General features: G+C 36.6%; 1 protein-coding gene across 43 annotated transcripts in view; it reads right to left on the bottom strand.

Moving 5' to 3' along the window:
- The window catches only part of ZBTB20 (zinc finger and BTB domain containing 20), a 789,483-nt gene that overhangs the window by 440,896 nt on the left and 327,471 nt on the right, over window positions 1-21,116 (bottom strand). For 3 of the 43 annotated variants that reach the window (XM_019839766.3, XM_019839758.3, XM_045036378.1), the window contains exon 1: window positions 510-20,166. The exons of the other annotated variants lie outside the window; for them this stretch is intronic. The gene's annotated coding sequence lies outside the window, so the exon portion shown is untranslated. Of the gene's footprint in view, window positions 1-509; window positions 20,167-21,116 lie in introns of those variants that run through there. 43 annotated transcript variants of the gene reach the window in all.

Below are 21,116 nucleotides of genomic sequence, written 5' to 3' on the forward strand. Positions count from 1 at the left end.
GAAGCCTGACGTTTAAGTAACTATTCCAGAACTGTAATGTCCCTTTCGAAATTCTGAACAAGGACTAGCCTGGTGCAAATGCACAACTGAGTTTACTTCAAAAAATAAATGCAATCGTTGTATCCAAATATGTTTGGGACACTGTTAAAACAGGTCATAATTAAATGTTGAGAATAACTAAAGAGCCCTAACTCAGGAGATAATTTTATACAGGTATCCACAAATACCGGAGCAAAGTTTATAACTATTATTGGGGCAAAATATTAACACATATCCTTCTGCTGATAAAGACATAAAGTAACTCTAAGAAAACAGTCTCTCTCGTTTCTCTAACTTTCACCGTAAATGCAGCACTGAAACTAAATTCTCAGTCAACTTAGAAATACACCGAGCAGTATTCCAATAAACAACAAATTGATGTTAAAAGCCCACCAGATTGAAAACTCCCCCCATCTCTCCCTTGCTTCCCCTTGTTCTTTCACTTTCCATGCACACACAATCACACTTACCTGCACAAGTCTGAAACATCAGCCTATGTATTTTTTTTGAAATGTACTCTGTACCGATGCATTTTTCTGTGTTTCTTTCTAACCCTCGGGAATGTTAAGAATTTAGGAAGAGAGCCACAGCTTAAGAGAGCAATTATTTGCCAGTAAATACTCAATTTGCTTGTCCTGTGATTTTTCTTCTAACTTGCATATTCAATAATCCGTCCCTGACTGCGTCACGAGCACAAAAAGTCTTTTCTCCAAAGGAGAACACTTTCGCCAATCAACCTTCAGCCATGCCAGGGCACAGCTCGTCAGGGTGATTTGTTAGCTTTAATTAATAATTCCTCACGCTGGCCATTTTAACAAATAACACAGTGAGACTGGGACGCTAGATGGCTATGATTCAGGCCGATAAAACTACAGTGAAAGGGGGTGGGGAGGGGTGTGGGGGGGAAATTCAGACGCCGTTTATAAACACCTCTAATCATACTCTTTCAGTTTACAATATAGAGGACATCTCAGCTGAATTACCACGTTATGTCCACCAATTTGTATTCAGATGGGAGCCATATGTTCCTCTACTTTATCTGCTAAGGCCTCCTCGGTGCCAATGCATTTCGGGCAGACAACATTTACAAAAGAGGTCTCTAGCCTCCAGATTGCAAAAGTTTACTGCAGGGTGAAGTTGAGAAATCAGACATATAAGGCACTTCTCAGTGAGCCTGCGTAACAGTCTAGAAACACAGAGGTAAGAGTTACGAGGGTCAGATACTCTCTTATTCTGCTGTCTGACACTGGGCATTTCACTTAGTCTTTTTAAAAGAAATCTCATACCTCATCCTCAAAACAGTGAATAATAATGGCTGATTTGTTCATGCATTCCACATTTATTGAATCCCAACTATATGCCAAGCACTGTATTAAATGCTGAGAGTTTTTTATGCAAGTAAGACTTTTCTAGTGAACTGACACAACCCTTGTTTTTTTCCCCCACATACAGATAATATGCTTGAACAAAGCCACCAAACAGCATGCAAATAAAAAAGATTTGTAACACTGTCTCTGTGGTTCCATCAAGTAATGAGTACTTGATAGCACACCTGAGTCCACGTGCAAAAGAGACGCTCAGACTAAAAGCAAAGAATATGGAAAGGTAATTTTTTTCCCCCAAAGATTAGAAAATTTCCCCCAACGTGACTAGAACACTCAGAAACATATCAATCTCTTCATAAGCAAGTTAAAACATTCATAAGCAGTTGAAAAACATGCAAAGACACAGGAAATTTCATTCGTGACCCTAATCTAATGTGTGTGTATGTGTGTCATTGCAAGTTCATTAATTTATTGGATGCATATTTATTGAACACCTACTTTATGCTAGGAACAACTAAGTAGTAATACTGGATATCTAGATATTAAAAAATAATAATAACACAGGCTTTGTCTTCAAGAAACTTACAATTTAGTCACTAGACTCTAAAAGAAAAAATACATAGCTAATGTGAAAACAGAATAATACAATACAGCGAGAGCAGTGATACAAATATGCATACAAGTAGGAAACAGAGCTCCTAGAAGTAATATATGGACTATTCCTAATGGAAGAGTGGGAATATCACTGGTAGGAAGAATATTCTAGGGAGAGGCAAACCTTTGAACCCTTTCTAAAACTCTTACTAGAATTAGATGACCAGTTAGAAACTGTGGTATTTAAAGCATGGTAATTTCAGATCCATAACAGCAAACATTTCAGGATTTAAAAATAAATTAACAAAGGAAAAAAAGCTCCTGCAAACTATAATATCTCGACGTCATCAGATAAGTATGCAGCATCTCCAGGACTGGGACAAATAGTGACAATATATGTCTTTCTTACTTTTAATGTGTTACTTTCAGTGAGTTTCCGTTGGGTCAGACAAGTAGGAAGCATTTGTGACACACACTGCCTTTTTGTTTCGTCCAGGCCATTTATCTTCTTTTACTGTACATACTTGGACAGCTTCTGTTTTCATTGTACCATAAGATAAATCATATCTACATGACTATTAAAGAGAGGGGAAAATCTATATCCACTTGGTGGTCACACATACAACTCTAGTCACAAAAGGCAGGCCATACTGTACTAAGGATAAAAATCTTGAGGAAAAGAAATGATACTCCCAACTCCCCAAAAAGGCTCTTTCAGAATCAATAAGTGCTTCTGCAAATTGTGTATGATTCTTAATGACATTGAACATTTTGTTTTATATTAAATTCAAAATGTGAGGCAGTAGCCAGAATACTGCATTTGCCAAAGATCAGTAACACATAGTCAGTTTAAAGAACTGATAGCATGTATTCATCCATTCAATAGATATTTATTGAGCTCCTAGAACTTTGGATATATTATCTTATTTAACCTTCACAATGATATTATGAAGTAGGTCCTAGTACCATCCACGTTTAACAGATTATGAAACTCACAGGTAGCGAATCTGGAAGTGCACTATGTGGATTCATTCTAAATATGAGACCAGTGTCACTAATACCCACCGAAGATCAGCTCCATTACTTTATAGTTACATAGTCACACATGTGTTTATGTTATTATTTTTATTCAGGCAAAATTAAGGTGGTTTTAGGTTAATTTGAGAATTAAACTAAACTAACTACTGAGAGGCATGTCTCACAAAATAAGACTGGAAAGTAGTGTTTAGGGTATCAACAAGCTAGTAGGCTGCACTGAGAGATTAACTGACAAAAAGCTCGAATGTTTTAGGTGATAAAAACTAGCACCAAAAGCCATATGCCACGACAGCCCCCTTCACCCTTGTTAAAACTCCATAGACTTGTAGAAGATAATGCAGAAACGTGTCCACTTTTAGAAGCAGAATGAGTGAGTGATTTTAAAAGAGGAGAAGAGGACTTTAAGTCAGAATGGCTTACATTTTAATCCTAGCTTGGCCACTTACTAGCTTTGTGTCCTCCATCAAATGAAGTAGGTTGTCTGGGGCTCCGTTTTCTCATCTCTAAAACGGTGTCTTGGGAAAATTAAAGGACATGGTGTACATAAGGTGCACCATATAGAAACTAGGTCCTAAAAGGTGCACAATACATGGCATTTTAAGTATCCAAAGTTAAAGCTTATCAGATACAACTTAGACATACTATTTCTGGACTATCTAAGCCTGCCTTAGACAATAAATGTAAATAAGTCTTAGCTAATGCAAATTGGAGTTGGTAATCTGGCAGAATATCCTTTGAGAATGTTTATAATATAGCCAAATGGTTGTGTTTAAGAAAACAGCTAACAGACAAAATAGAAGACATGGGAATTTACCAGTTAATAATAGAAAAAAAATTCCTACGTTTCCAAGTGAATAATACAATAAATATTACATCTTATTTAATGGAGATGGAAAAGCTTCTTTGGGATTCACTGGGGAAGCCATTCCTCAGCACAATCACACGCTCTCCTCAGATAACCCGACGTTGCTAACTTAACCAACCACCAGCCAACAACCAGTGTTCTCCAACTCCAGGCACTCTGATGCCCTCTCCACATACTTTCTTCTCTTTTGGACCTTGATTAAGTTTGGTCATCTCCAGTTTCTGACTATTGGAGCAAATATTATTGTTATGTTCCACACACATTTATTGATGGTGATAAAGCTGGTTCTAGGTGAAATGCGGTATTTCTTCATGGAGGAGTCATTGGAGGGGCTTCACACAGGCTCGTCTCATTTACTTGAAAATGTATGTAAAGTTTCTCCTTTGGGTATTTCTTTGGGATAAAGGACTTGCTAGACCCTGCATAATTGGTCCTTACCCTATGGCCTCTGGCCGAGATCAAGTTTGTATGGGAAAACTAGCAGATGAGTTAGTGAGCATAGGGAATGCCTGCACCATACTCACCTGGGCAGCCAGAGCTTTCTAGAATCTGCTCATTTCTCAGCTGGAAATCCTAACTGATAGGGAGTTAAAGTATAGAAGATTACTTCATGTGCTCTTTCCCTAGACTGGTAACAATGACTTTAGTGGTAACAATGACAATGAATTTTGGCCTGGTTGGTTCCCTCCTTCTTTATGAACTGCTTGAGTCTTCGGCCTTATAAAGGGAAATTTAATCTTTTTGTTGAAAATGACGACAAGCAGAAGTTATTACAGAAACATTTCAAAGTAGATGCTATTCGTATAAACTTTTCCCAAATAAATCCCATATACTTAATACTTTACAAATGTATACATTTTTGCATATGTATATAAATACCAAATTCTTAAATGTTTTACAAAGTGACAATTAGATAATGAAGGAGGGGGAAGATGATTTACTTTCAGTTTCAAATTGAAATTTCTGTCTAAACAAAGAATTTTAGAATTCTAACATTCTGAAACTGTTAAATGTTGACCAATATATTTGGCTTACTAAGTTGAGGTTAAAAACCTTAAAGTTTTTCAAAAGTTTCTAGTGCCTGGAGGCATTGCTTCCTCAACGAAAATCTCCAACCTTTACAAATGTGAAAATTGGGATTCCCTGAAGGAGAAAAATGTTTCTTGTCAGAAAACTAGTCATGGCTAGTTCAGAGTGAAGGAGTCTGAGATCTTATCAGCTTTCCTGTGACCTTGCTATGTGATTTGCTAAAAGCCATTTAATATCCTCCTATGTCTCAATTTTCTGTCTTCTTATCTATATTGCCTGAATGACATTAAGAGGACAATGTGGATCCAATATTTTGATCATCCCATAGAGCATGAGCTAAAACCCTAAATTTCATAATATCTGAATGATACTACCAGTATCAAATCGGCAGACACTTAACACCCTGCACAATCTTAAACAACATATTTAGCACCTCAGTGTCTCTACTTTTTCAGCCATAAAATGGGTAGTCATGTTTACATCGTCCATCAAACAGTGTCTTGAAATGGAGAAATGGTCTCATAATCTATTAAAACTTTCAGCAAAAATTTCATACAATGTCTACGTTTTGACCAATATCGTCAAGCCACTAAAAGTGATTTTCAAATATAGTAGAGAATTTATTTCAAAATACTGAGGCACACAATGAAGTAAATGTTTCCAGATACTTATGAAACAAGCCTGTGAAAAGATAGGGAGGAGCCCTTTTATTTGTGTGGCCACATTTTATGGTAGATCCAAGACCCCAGGAATGAGAAAACAGAATCAAGGAAAGCGATTTTTAGCCGACTGGTGAATGATATAGAAAACAAAATGTATTCGCTGATGGGTTGGCAGAAATGTTATACATGTGCTTGGAGAACCAGAACTGTTTAAGCAGCTTTTCCTACTTGGCAGAGCTGTGTTCCTGAAGTGTCCCCTTACGACCCCCTCCCACCTCTCATTTTTTGTCCTACAGTGCCAGGTGGGCGCAGTGATGACCAAAGGGAGGGGTAAGACAGGGTCACTCACTGTGGCAGGACCCACTCCAAGGATCAAAGAGCAGATCTTGCTATGCCTGCCAAAACCGGAGCCTGCCGCAGAGGGTAGCTCAATGGCATGGTACCTTGGGAACCCCAGGGGCCGCTCCCGGTGGGTCTGCACCTGGGGGTGTGGGACGACTACCTGCTAAAAGCTGAATGTGCACATTTCCTTACCCACTCACGGCGTTTGATTTCAACGCGATGCTGTGCTAGTAACAGGTTTATTGAACGTTCTCAGTAAGATAGATCCTATACACATCACAAAAAAGCATAATTTCTTTCTAGTCAGATTTCACACCTTATAGGATTCTAAGGAGAACTCGGATTCTCCTACATTAGTGGGTAAAGTCTTGGGCAACTAGTAGTCAAAATAATTCAACTTCCAATATTTTTATCACCTATATATTAAAAAAATTTTTTTTAATGTTTATTTTTGAGAGAGAGAGAGATATAGAACACGAGTAGGAGAAGGGCAGAGAGGGAGACACAGAATCTGAGGCAGGCTCCAGGCTCTGAGCTGTCAGCAGAGAGCTTGACACAGGGCTCAAACTGACAGACTGTGAGATCATGAGCTGAGCCAAAGTCAGACGCTAAACCGACTGAGCCCCTCAGGTACCCCTATCAGCTATATTTCTTTAGTTTACATATGTATCAGGAGAAAATTATACATTCATACCTCAGTTATCCAGCAAGCTCATATTCACTTATAGGCCTGTCTCCATTTAACATGGTAGAGAACCCAGAAAAGGAAAATAGAGCCCTTGAAAAACTTCAAAAGATGTTATAAAATATACACTGTTGCCCAAATTCCTCTTTACACATCAGTGAGACTTTAATTTAGAACCAATACATTCTTTCATACACAGTAACAATTCTTGGGACTCTCCATTCATGTTCAATGGGAAAATGGGACACTTTCAGAAGAAAGCACAATGGTAACTGTAAGCAGTAACCCCTCTGTATCTCTGAATGAAGAGGAAACAGAGAGTGGAGGGGAGGGATGAAGTATCCAAGGCTGAGAGCTATGTACACCTTGCAAACATGTTTATAATTGAGTCTCTCAAAAACCAATGTGATAGAACTTGACACACAAAAAATAATGTTCCTAACTGTCATGGGTTGAATTGTGTCCCTTCAAAATCACTATGTTGAAGTTATAATCCCCAGTACCTTAGAATGTGAACTTATTTGGAAACAGGGTCATTACAGATGTAATTAGTTAAGATGAGGTCATATGGGAGAAGGGTAGTCTCCTAATTCAATATGACTGATGTCCTTATAAAAAGGGGGGATTTGGATATAGACACACACAAAGGGAGAACACTATAAGAAGATAAAGGCAGAAATCAGGGAGATGCTTCTACACACCAAAGAAAACCAAAGATTGCCAGCAAACCATCAGAAGTTCGGTGTGAGGCATTGGACAGATTCTCTCTCCCAGCCCTCAGAAGGAACCAACCCTGCTGACAGCTTCATCTTGGTCTTTCAGCCACCACGACTCAGACACAATACAGTTCTGTTGTTTGAGACACCCAGTTTGTGGTATTTTATTTTAGCAGCCCTAGGGAACTAATACAATGATGATGATTGAGGAATCATGATGTAAATATTAAACCATGCTCAGAACACTTTGTTTAAGAAGATTGAAAAATAGAAGATTGACGGCAAAGAGAAATGTCATTAATATGCTTTAAATAAATAAATCACTTAATGTTTGAGTGGCATCGAGAGAGTAATATACATGGAACATACAGTTTTTAACTTTTGCTAATTCAATAAAATGTTGCCACCTTCACTAAAAAGACAAAGCAACGTGCACTCCATAGAAGACACCAAAGAAAGACTCCCCAGCCTCTAATGAGCATTTCTACTAGCCAGGTTGATAAATACTAACTTATTTTTTTATTCATTTAAAATACATAGCTTAATGAGGGTGGGATGGTTACCACAAGAAGTTATCAGTACAGAAGAGGCTGCCTACATAGAAGGGAACTATTAAGAAATGGAATTTGAGTTTAGATTGAAATTAACAAGTATTCACGCAGATAAGAAGCTACACACATTTCTAAGTATGGGGGAAAATGGGGGAAAATAAGGAAACTGAGGCGAAGGAAAAGTGGAAATAATTGTAAAGAAAATATGAAAGAAGGCTAGCTGGTATTGAGACTAAAACAATCCAAAATGGGCACAGAAAATGATAAAAAGTCCTGCAGGTGGTAACAAAGACAAGAGATAGTAGTAATCCTGTATTCTGAACAGGAAGAAAGTTAAAAACATCTAGTCCAAGAATTAAGCTTTCTTTAACACTAGTGCTCTGAATGCTTTTGTGTGAATAAGAAACACTGTACCTTGATTTTTCTTTAAAAGGATTCAGTTGTGGAATGGAAACTTTTTTTTTTTCTTTAAGCATAAACTAAGCAGTTATGGCAGGTAGGTCAAGGAAGAAATAAAATACTTCATGGACAGGAAGCTATAACTTTCTACAGTGCTCCCTGGAGAAGTTACAAAAAATAAAAATAAAAAATAAACAAGGATAAAATAGGACCATAAAGTTTGTTTGTTGTGTTAAATAGCTTTAAAATCCTACCTCTGCTAATTGTTCTTAACATTTTATTCAGCCAATTATCAACTTAATCTGGGAAAGAAAAATCAACTTGACTTTTTGACAGCCAAGTCAATCCAACTGGAAAATTCAAATCCTACAAGAACAGGGTACAGGGAAAACTCTGCACAGCAACATTTTCAACTGCCAACAGAAATCCATAATAACAATCATCTTTTTCTTTCTTTCCCAAGCTCATTCTCTCTAAAAAAAAATTAATGATGGTACAGAGATGTTGGATGAAATGAAAAAGTGAAGAGAGCTATTCACTCTTTATGGTAATAGAAAGTTGTTACTCAGGATGGTCAAAACTGTAATCTTTTTCTTTTCTTCATAGAAGCTGGAGCTGTCCCTATCTACATCTCAAAAATAAGTCAATTATATCATTAAATAGAAGAATTACAGTTTAATTTCATCTATTTTCTATGTTAAACAATTCACACATCAATTTAATTATTTGTTTTATTTTATTTTTTCCATTGGGGGAAATTTTAAGCTTAGGTAATTATGTTCAAATAGGGAATGAAAATGTTGAAAAGGAAGGTGAGGGATATTTTTTATGTGGGTATTACCTTTTCTTTCTACTGATTTCTGAATGATTTCTGCTATAGAAATGCCTTTTGGAGAGATTCACTACTTCTGGTGGATAGGAAAGAATGCTCTCCAAACTGAGATGATAGTAAAATGAATAAATTCACACCAATGGGAAAATAAATGAGAAGGGGATGAGGAAAGGGATAATGTTATAGCATTAAAAAAAATGTTTTTGGCCCTTACTCAAAGTAGTGCTTACTCAAACTTTCTCCTCTGAAGAGAAGTAATTGAAAAGAGAAAGGGGAAGGAAGGAAGAGGAAGGAAGGAAGGAAGGAAGGAAGGAAGGAAGGAAGGAAGGAAGGAAGGAAGGAGGGAGGGAAAGTAGTGGGGGAGGGAAGGAGGAATGAAGGGAGGGAAAATGATTCAGTGATTGAGCATAAAAGCAAGAAAGTAATAAAGTGGAAAAGAAGGAAAGAAAGAGAGAAAGTCACTAATAGAGGTACTCTCTCATCCCTTTCTTAGAGGCTGGCCCTCTAATCTTCCTTCCTCACTACCTACATGATCCAAATGTTTGAGACACAACTGGAATAGTTGAAAAGGCAGTGGAGGATGAAAATTTCTCTTTTCAAGTAATGTTCACTTAGGTACAGAATTTGAAATGCACTGGGTCCAAGTGTTTTTAAGCTCATGTGCCCTTTTGAGAATAAAAAAGTTATGATCCTCTCCAAGGGAGAAAGAAAGGACATATTTACAAATGCATATAAAGTATACATAAACATATTCATATACATACTTATAAAGTACATTTGCATACATTTTCAAAGGGTTCATATAAATTCTGAACTGATCCCTGCACTCCAATCATCCATTACTTCAATGTAAAGATCTATTAGCTCTAGAATCAGGACCAAGCCAAAATAAATAGGTGAGGATAGGGACATGGAGAAATGGGAAATAAAATGAACCAAACCAACCAACGAACACATCCATAAAAAAGATGTCCCTTGTCCCCAAGTCAACTTTTAAGCTTTTGATTGTTTTCATTATTTTTGGAACTTAGAACAGAGAAAATTATGACTTCAGTAATGGACTATTTAACAAAAATAAAGATAAATATAGAGAAACATCTATAATATTATAGTGATTCTGTATATTTTTAATCATTCATTTTACATTCCTCCTGTTAATTGCCTTTGGTAATGCACTGACATGTAATATGTTCTGATTTTGAATATTAGCTCTAACATATACAATAGCATTGAAAGCCAGTGCTACTTAATATTGGGAATAGCAACTCATCAGACACATAAGAAATGACATGAAGAAGACCTGGTAATGAAAATTAAAAAAAAAAAAAGGAATAATAAACTAATTTTAACATTTTAATTAGACTGTACATATTTGAAGACAAAGACCATGCCATAACTGTAATAGTGAGGATTGTTTACATTTGTTTAAAACATAATAATTTTCATAGTATTTCATAATCTTTAAATGCCTTAGGGTATCTTTAACTCATCTGACTTGAGTACCAACACTGGAAAGTAAATAGGAGAGTTATCTTTATCTTATAAGTGAGGAAACTGAGGTTATAAATGATTAAATGACATGTTTAATATCATATATGTAACATGTGGCAAAGCAAAGACTTACAATCCTAGTATTTGGATTTTTCTGCTGTCCTATATTTCACTCAAGATATGTTCATTACACATAACTTATGTGTTAGGAACTTAATGTCGCCTTACTTTGAAAATGAGGAAAATGCTTTATACCCTCAAATGAGTTCATATCCATGACATTTGTGTCCCACACCAGGATTTGGTGGATGCAGTAGAGTGAAACAGAAAGTATATTAGCTGTTTTAGAGGTGCAGGTAGATATATTTAAATGTATATTGAGTATATTATGGAAAGTCTCTACAACTGACATGTGTATGTGTGCGTCCATGCATATGTGTGTGGAAACTAATGTGTATTTATTTATTCATCCTATTAGAAAACAATACTATCAAGTTAAACTTGCACTTCATTATTATTAATCTTGCATTCAGTGGTGGCACATATTGACAAACAATTTATACATCTTTCTTACATCCTAGAATTCAGGACCCACCTGGAGCAAAACTGTGAAGTGTAGATGAACCTTATCTCCAGTTACTCTCCCTTATCTCCCTTGACCTTGTTTCCTTTTGATCTTTTTAGCCCTTCCTTCAACCTTACCAAAAGATTTATTTCTGGTCCCTTTTCCCTGGGGTGCTAGAACCTTCCTCTTTAATTCCAGCTATAAACTGGGGTCCTTATTCAACTTGGATTCCTACTACTGTGTCCTTAGCCCAACCTACCAACCCCTGAATTGAAATGCTGCCATCTATCTAATTTCACTTTGCCTTGTGCCATGCCTACACTTACCAGAGCACACATTCTTAGATACCAGGAAGAGACTTGATATTTTCCTATTTCATGGCAAGTTATAACTGCATGTATCCCAGCCCTCCGGGTAAATCATCTTTACTAATATTTCAGCAACCCCATTTCTGGTTCACTCAATCTTGACTTCTTTTGGCTACCCTTTCCCAGATGGACTACCACTATGGTTCTACCATGGAGAATAAAAGACTGCTGATGAATAAAACTGGGACCATAAGCCAAAAAAACCTCCAGTCTAGCTCAGGTCCTAATGATCAGCTTGGTTTCCTGTGCCCTCATTATTCTATGTATCAGGTGAGAAAAAAAAAAAAAAAAAAAAAAAAACTTTAACCAAATTCAATGAGATCTATAAGGATCAATGTTTGTTAGGAGAAAATGTACTGACAGATTTTGTAAGTATCCATATCAAGTCTTTTCTTCTACTTCTAGATCAAAAAAAGAATACTCAGAATAATCTAGAAATATATAATAGAGGTGATCTATTCCTCTAGAATTCATCTATAGTAGGCTAAATAATTGCACCCCAAAAGTGCCCATGCTCTAATATCCAGAACCTCCAGAACATGGAAAAATGTTATGCTACATGGAAAAGGGACTGTGTAGATATAATTAAGATCGTGGACCTTAAAATAGGGATAATATCCTAGGTAATCCAGATGAGTCCAATCTAATTACCTTACAAGCAGAGAATATTTTTTTCTGGCTGGAACTTGAAAAAAAAGATGAGGTAAAGGGGAAGTCAGAGAGATTCCAAGTGTGATAATGATTTGAGGCACTCTTGCTGGCACTGAGATGCAGGGACCTGTGTGCAAAAGGCTAAGAATGTCCTCCTCAGGTCATAAAGAGATGGGCACCATAGTTCCACTACCACAAGGAATGGAATAAGCTTGGAAGCAGATTCTTCCCAGAGCTTCCAGTTAAGAAACCAGCCATCTGACACCTAATTTTCATCTAGTGAAAACTGGAGGAGAGAAATCTGTTGAGCCAACCCAAAAGTCTGATCCACAGAACTATGAAATAATAAATTTGTGGTGTTATCAGCTGCTAAATTCGTGGTCATTTGTTATAGAGGCAAAAGACAAGTAATATACCATTCCAATTCTATGGCCAATAGATATAATAGTTTAAAATTATATGGTGAAGAGCTGGAACAGGAACCACTATTATGAACATAGTAGGTTCTTGGTATACTACAAACACATTTTTTCCCTTGATTTTCTTTTTTATGGTCATATCCCTAGAGAAAGTGAAATGACACAGGACTGAAGGACAAAGATCATAAGACTGTCTATCTGCTTAGTGCAGTGTCCTCACCAAGAAGCTTCACAAATATGCTTTTTCCTCACAGGCAAGAATACTATCCAACAATGTAACATTACTCACACCAATTAAATTCCCTGTCCTGAAAAAGAAAAAGAAAAATCTTAGAATAGTCACAGGTTTATAAAGACATGATGATAATGGTCATTTAAGAGACACTTAAAAAAAGGTAAAGGAAATCCAAGCAAACATACCTAAAATTCAAAGATCATATGTATACTAGGGTGTGCTGTATGAGTTGTCTTAAAACCGTATCTTTAAAGGAAATTATTTCCTAACCTACAATTATGTATTTTTATATGGCATCACCAGAGCTATTTTTCCAAGTAACTTCCAAAATTAATTTTCTTTCTTATTCACATTTTTATACAGCCAGATTCTGGCTTCAACAGAATATAACAATATTGGAAGAAAGGCAATAACTTCCAATGATTTTTTTAAGCATGGAAGGTTTAGAACTTGACTTTGGAAGATTTACTCAAGTTCATAACCTAAAACTCTTTGAGGTATAACAACAACATGCTGAAAATGGATACTTTTGTAATCAACTAGAAATGATTCTCATGGTAAAGGGTAAATTCTCAGCAGGTTGTACATATCCTACTTTATAATTATATCACAGTATGAAATAATACCAAAGAAAATAGGAGGAAATACAAATATAGTGATTAAAAATTCTTGTTGAAACAGGATAAATGCAGTTAATTGTTTTTTCTGTAGAGACAGAAAATACACTAAAAATTACTAATGACACACTGTGCAGCGTTTCTTTTGTATTCCATGAGGCCATAACAGGAAGTATAGTTCTACTATACTTGATATAGCCTTGATATGGCCTGGTTAAGAGCAGTGCAGAATGGAGAAGGCCACTGGAGAAAAAGACACTCACCTTTCTCCTCTTGTGAACACTACATTCTGTTTCCTACAGACCTCTGAAAACTTATTTAAAAACTTTGGTCATTTTACCGGAAAATATCATAATTTTGAGGGACTTTGAGCCTCACACACAGCAAATTAATACCCATTTTATGTCTGTCCCAATTTAGTATTTCTAAAGGGGATGGATAATAAATCCTGCCATCTCTCTCTCTCTCTCTCTCTCTCTCTCTCTCTCTCTCTCTCTCTCTCTCTCTTTTTAGGGCTATTCAGATACTAAATAAACCAGGAACATTTTAAAATCCAATCTCACAAAAATCTGCTTTGCTTAACCTTCTCTCCTTCTTTAAAAAATAAGAAAGGCATGATGTTCTTTTTTTGTTAATTAATTCACTTTAGACAATTCCTTAAATTTTCATTTTAATAAATTTTTGTGTGGGTGCATTAATTACTTTCAAAGACGCTTTACAACTGTTACCTATTAAAAGCCTTTGTTAGTGAATAAAAAAAAAGGAAAAAACTTCCAGCATGCCCCCTCCCTTCTCCATTCTGAGCAGGTCCTTGCTATCAACTGCTGGAGTATGCTCGCTTTGCACCTAGAGCTATAATTATTTTGCTTTAATTTTACAAAACCTTTTGTTCCATTCCCACGAGCCCACCTGATCCTTATATTACACTCGCTCTATTAAAACACTCATGCAGAACAAAGCATGGCTGTACTGATTCATAAGTAACTTTTTTTTCTCAGTAAAATGCCACTGGCTAGGGTTTGGGACATAGTCCTGGGCTTCACCCTCCTCTGCCAGTTTTCATGCATTAGAGCAAAAAAATACGTTGTTTCAGAGTGCCGTATTCTTCCCCAACATCCTTTTCTGCCCTGCTGTTTTTTTGTGTGTGTTTAAAAAAATATTTTGTTATACTTCATTTTACTCTGCAGCAAAATAAGTGATACAGTGTTGAGGGTTTCTTTCATTCATATGGTTAAATTCTTTTAAAAATCACTTGCATTGCCTTCTTTAATTTTCCTTCTCTCTCCTTACTCCACCCCTTTTCCTTGAGATCTTGCAACACATGTGGGCTTTTGGCAGAAAAAAATTGCAGTGACTCATCAAGAGAATTGTTTGTTTGCTCTGAGGAGCACCCTGAGGACCCTCTGGGCTGCACACGGAGCCCTTTGATCCTAGGAAATTTATTTCTTCCAGATGTTTTCCCCATAGCCACCTTTCTGCAATGTCCCTCTTCATTATGTAGCATAAGAATAAACACTCAAGACCCATTGCTGCAGCATACAGTTTTCCTGAATGGAGTGTGACAGGGAATTGACATTTGATTGAGCTGTTGGGATGTCCTTGCCTTAGGCAAAATGATGGAGGAAGGTTAACACTGAGGAAGGCAGAACTGGGTCTCTTCAGGCAAGTGTTCTTAGGATTAAGATGGAAATTATGTGAATCAGGCCAAAGAAAATATACAAATCTGCACACCACTGCTCATGGACCTAGTCTTATCCAATCCTATAAAGTATTAATACTTGGATCTATCATATTACTTGTCCAATTGTTCCATCTAAAGTCTAAAGTATGGGTGGCCAGGAAAGTAAAGTCTTTGGATACCTCTTGTACTTTCTTGGTCTGGCTAAGGATGCTGGTAGAAATGAGAAGGGAGACAAAGCAGGAGATGGAAAGTAGGCACACAAGATGATATGCACTCCCCCACCCAATGGTACACACATACTCTCCCTGAAACCTATGACTGTTAACCTTATATAGAAAAATAGAACTTTGCAGATGTAATTAAGGATTTTGCGATGGGGAAATTATCTAGATGGGCCCTAAATGCAATCACACGTAACCTTATAAGAGGGAGACTTCACACCGATACAAGAAGACAAGTCAAGATGACCGTGGAAGCAGAGACTGAAGGGATGCAGCCACAAGCCAAGAAATGATGGCAGTCACCAGAAGCTAAAAAAGACAAGGTTATGCATTTTCCCTACAGCCTCCAGAAGAAATGCATCTTGATTTCAGCCCAGCAATACTAAGTTTGGACTTCTGGTCCAGAATTTCAGAGAATATATTTCTGATGTTTTAAGTCACCAACTTTGTAAGTAATTTGTTAAAGTAGCCATGAACAAACTAATACAGAGGGTAACTTTAAGACCCCACTGTTGGGCACATTCCTGAAATCACCAAAGGTTCAAGGAGGAGTGGAAAACAGGATCCCAAGACTTTATGTCAAAATTCTTTATGGAGATTCTAGACTTCTTTTTTTTTTAAGTTTATTTATCTATTTTTGAGAGAGACAGTGAGCATAAGTGGGGGAGAGCAGAGAGAGAGAGAGGGAGAAACAGAATCAACAGCAGGCTCCAGGCTCTGAGCTGTCAGAACAGAACTTGATGTGGGGCTTGAACTCACAAACAGCGAGGTCATGACCTGAGCCAAAGTCAGACACTTAACCAACTGAGTCATCCACACATGCTAGACTTCTTAAGAGAATTTTTGATCTACAGCAAGTCATGAGTGAAAATAAATAGGGCAAAGAGAGTACATGAGGGCATTTAACAGGTTGTATGGATTCTGAATACAAATACTCTTTCTAATACAAATTTGCATATTTTATGAAGAAGGACAAGTCTATCATACTTTCCCTTTAAAATAAATGTTTATATATAATGTATTACTAGTCATTTTCTCCCTAAATCATCAGTAGAGTGAATTTTAGTGACCATTGATTTGGCATGCTTATATGATATTTGGAGCATATACACTATGCTATAAAAGGTAAAGATCCTCCGCCAGCACTTGAGGTAACTTTCCTTTAGTTATTCAAAAGACAACATATTTTTGAAGATTAACCAAAAGATAAACCAAAATTCTTGATACCTAAACTCAAGAATTTTTAAATACATATATTAAAACAATAACTGAAGTCTAGAAAAGCCCAAGAACAAAATGATTATTGTGTGACCAAATCACCCAGCTTATTACTTTCTCCAGCTCATGGTAAAAAATCTATAGCAGCTGCATCATTAAAAAGGACCAAGGAAGACTCCTCAATTTCTGTAATTCTTTTCAGCTATTGGGCTTTTCAACAACCAAACTATTAATCTTCATAATCAACATGACATGATCTGTAGACTAGGTCACTGATATAGATGAAGAAATAAAGTTCTGGAGGGCCAAAAGAGATTCTAGATCAATCAGAAAATCAGAAAAGCTGAGAAAATTAGGTAGAAATGCGACTCTATTCTCCAGTACCTTTGAAAAGCAAATAGAGATTGAGTTCTCCTTTTAAGGATAACACTCCAAAGACAGAACATGTAAAAGATGGTTATTTTTTGCTATTTTCATATTGTTACCACAGAACATTCATTTGACAGTGGGTTTAAAACCAGAAAGAACTCTATTTTTTAACAAAATAACCAAATGATAATCTGATGATTAATACAACTATTGCACTGAAGAAATATATCCCAAGACATTCAAACTACCAGGAGGCAAAAAAACAATACACACACACACACACACACACACACACACGCACAAAACCCCAAAAACAAACAAACAAACAAACAAACAACACATACATTTGGGGGAAGCATGAATAATGAGAATCCCAATATATTGTGTTTTTCCATTTCCTACCACTACTAGCTGTGTCCTGACCCGAGGCAGTTCAAGGTCTCAGGACTTCAATGTTTCACTATCTGGAATAGAGAGCAATCAATATAAATTCTACCTTCATACTCCCATGTCTCATTGTTTTATTTGCTTTAACACTATGTACACCTTATCTTCGGAAGAACAGAATGCATATCTTTGCTTTGAGTGTGGTGCAGGTTTTCACAGTACCATATAATTACAGTTACTCTTTACTCACTTATTAACCCTTCCAACAACCCAGAAGGCAGTTGTTAACATTCTCATTTATCAGCATCCCACCTATTTCTATAAGCTCCTAAAGAGCAGGGAATGTTTTCTTTTTAACTAGCTCCCCTTAGCTCTACAACATCTGGTAAATTCTTACGGAATAACTGCTATCATATAACCCAAGGTACAGGAGAATGGGTAGCCGGGATCAATGGGGATTGGCCCACTTGACTTTGCAAACTTTATAATAAAATACTGAGCGCTGAAGAGATAAAACATGTAAGGATTTTTTAAAATCCTAATACAAAAGTACCTTAACTCCCTTAGCATTTATTATAATACTGAAAGCTAATAATCTACACTGCTCCATAACAAATATACTGTCATAACAAATACAGGAGAATGAGTTTAGTGTGATGCAGTTTGCTACAGTAGGGAAGTGGTTGAGATGAATAGGGCTTCAAAAATCAAGAGTCAAGGACATTTGGGAAGATATAAGATGTACTTGGGTACCTTTTAAAAGGATAAGGACTTGTCTCTAGCATTTTAGTCATCATGTTCTTGGGACCTGAATTAATCAAACTCCCAAGGTATCAGTTACTTAGTATAAATTTTCCAATAAACACCCCCTTGATTATGCATTTAGATCTTCAAATTGGGTAGATTTATACAGCCCCTTTTACATAGGCAAATTATGCACACACACAAAAAAGTAAAGCTAATATTTTTTTTCTTTGAAGCTGTTTAGTGAATTTTAAAAAATCCATAATGAATAAAATCAGACTTTAAATTCTGGGTAAAAATGTTCTACATCAATGACTGTCATAATGTGTCTTGGTTATAGATTACTATATTTTTTTCTTAATAAAATGAGATCATCATCAAATATACAGATAGATCAGTCTTCCCATAGGGAACTTTAAGATCATCTAATCCAATGCCTCATTTTACAGATGAAGAAACAATATGTGAGTGTTTTAATAAAGCCTACTTGAGGATTTGTGTTGAGACAAAATGGCTGTTACATGAAGACAGAAGCAGAAAAAGACTTAACAGGAGAAGGTTAATGAAGGAGAGAGGAAAAAGAAAAGAGAAAGGATTTTTCATGGAGCGGGGCACTAAGCAGAGATTCATTCTCTAATGTGTATCCTGTTCTTTGCCAGAGACTGGTTTAAATATTACAAAGATGGTAGCATCCATTTTTTAAAGAATTGCTTAGATTATTAACATATAAACAGTTTAAACAGGTTTATCCCTCGAGAATCACATGACTTGTCACAAATAAACAAGCAGGATCTATATTTCTAACATGGTCACTGTCAATTCATTATACTGCGTATCACCACTCACTTCCCCAGCACATGCAAATTGAAGGGAAACACAATGACCATGGTTAAAATTTATTTTAAAATAAATATTAACCCATAACCAGAGAAAATGTGAATACTTTTTAGTGTTGTATAACGATAAATTTTAATTTGGCTACTTGCTACTAAGGAGAATGTAAACTTGTTAAAAGTGAAAACTCTGGAATCAGACTTCCTGAGACTGAATTTTGGCTTTATCATCTACTTGACCTCGAGCAAATTTCCTCCTCTGTGCCTCAGTTTTCTCACCAGTAAAATTAGAATAACAATGGCAACTACTAAAAGAGCTGTAGTGAGGATGGAATCATAGATCTTTCCATATAAATATCTTAGAACAGGGACTGGCACATACTAATTACTCAATAAATAGCTGTTACTAATAATGCACACAAGGCTGTTAAACATTTTCAGGGGGTAAGAGTATTCTCATTAATCAGACTTGCTTAAGTATTCTGTGTTTCAATGTGTTGCCTAACTTAATTTATGCCAATATTCCATTTCAGTATGAATAATGAAATAGTATGAGGAAAAGCCTCAGTTTAGTTTGCTTAGATGTGTTTGAGACAGGGATTATCATCCTTTTGAAAGGAATAAGCTAAAAGGCTCCACTCGGTTCTGGCTTAAAGCAACCGAGAGGTGATTCTTAAAAAGCAAAGGAGAAAATGAGGGAGCGGGGGAGGTTTAGCAGGATGCACATATCCTCTGATGTTGTGGGAGCATGAGAGAACACTCTCAGAGGCAAGTGAAGGTGCTGACTCTCTGGCAAGCAAATGCCCCACTTATAGGACCCCATAATATCTTATGCATGTCTCAAAGCAATTAACCTTCTACTGTGTAATTAGCTGTTTACATTTTTTTCTTTGATTATACAGTGATCTACTTGACAAAAATCGTTCCATTCATTTATGTTCAATAGTTGCTTAGTAAAATATTAACTGAATGAATGACTTAACGAGTTACTTGACTAGTTAATACTACAATAGGGGAGGCTAGTTAGCAGTCCCCAAAGGGAGAGGTAAGGCTCTCACAGGTACTCCTCAATGGAGGGAAGTGTTGAGGCAGAAATGACGGCTGTTATGGATCTCTGACCTCTGTGCTGGAGACAAATGCTTTCAGTAAGAATAAAATACACTTGAAGTTATGGAGCGCCTGGGTGGTTCAGTTGAGCGTCTGGCTTCGGCTCATGTCATGATCTCAAAGTCTGTGGCTTCAAGCCCCATGTTGGGCTCTGTGCTGACAGCTCAGAGCCTGAGGCCTGCTTCGGATTCTGTGTTTCCCTCTCTCTGCCCCTTCCTTGCTCACACCCTGTCTCTCTCTCTCTCTCTCTCTCTCTCTCTCTCTCTCTCTCTTTCTCTCTGTCTCAAAAGTAAATAAACATTAAAAATATATATATTTGAAGTTTAAAGTTCTATTAAGTTTTATAAGGTTTTTTTGGTTTTGTTTTTGTTTTTTTACCATAGCTTTCTTTTTTAAAAATTTCACAAATATTTGGGGTACCTGGGTCGCTCAGTTGGTTAAGTGTCCGACTCTTGATGTCAGTTCAGGTCATGATCTCACAGTTTCGTGGATTGAGCCCCATGTTGGGCTCTCTGCTGACAGCACAGACCCTGCTTGGGAGTTCTCTCTCTGACCATCCCCTGCTCGTGCTCTCTCTCTCTCTCTCTCTCAAAATAAATAAATAAACTTAAAAAGTTTTTCACAAATATTTGAGCATCTACTACGTGGCACTTTACAACAGGCAGAGGAACTAAGTGCAACACGGGGTACAAATATAATCAGACCAACAAACCATGGCAAATATCTAAAAGTAAATTTAATAAGAGTCCCAGATAATGTGCTGTAGTACATCAGAGAATAAGTAACTACTGATAGCTGGTAGGATCAAGATAATTTTAGTAGAGGGGGCAGTATTTGAACTCAGTCTTAATTATAATAATTAATCTAAATCTGTGAAAATAGAGCATTGTACACTTAATCTGGAAACCAAATGATGCACAGATACACATGAAAATATCTGTGGATGAATGACATAAACATCAAAGGTGTGCCCAAGTCAAAGTACCAATGTATATGAAAATCTGGCTATTAGTTGATGCATACATCTCTGTAATGGCAATCAGTCTGATAAATAAAATAATAACAATGCCCCTTAGAAGAGTCATACATCGATGAATACATGCATTCATTCTTTCAATCTTATGTGAGGACCT

The sequence above is a fragment of the Felis catus genome, chromosome C2, assembly GCF_018350175.1.
Source record: "Felis catus isolate Fca126 chromosome C2, F.catus_Fca126_mat1.0, whole genome shotgun sequence".
Classification (NCBI taxonomy): domain Eukaryota; kingdom Metazoa; phylum Chordata; class Mammalia; order Carnivora; family Felidae; genus Felis; species Felis catus.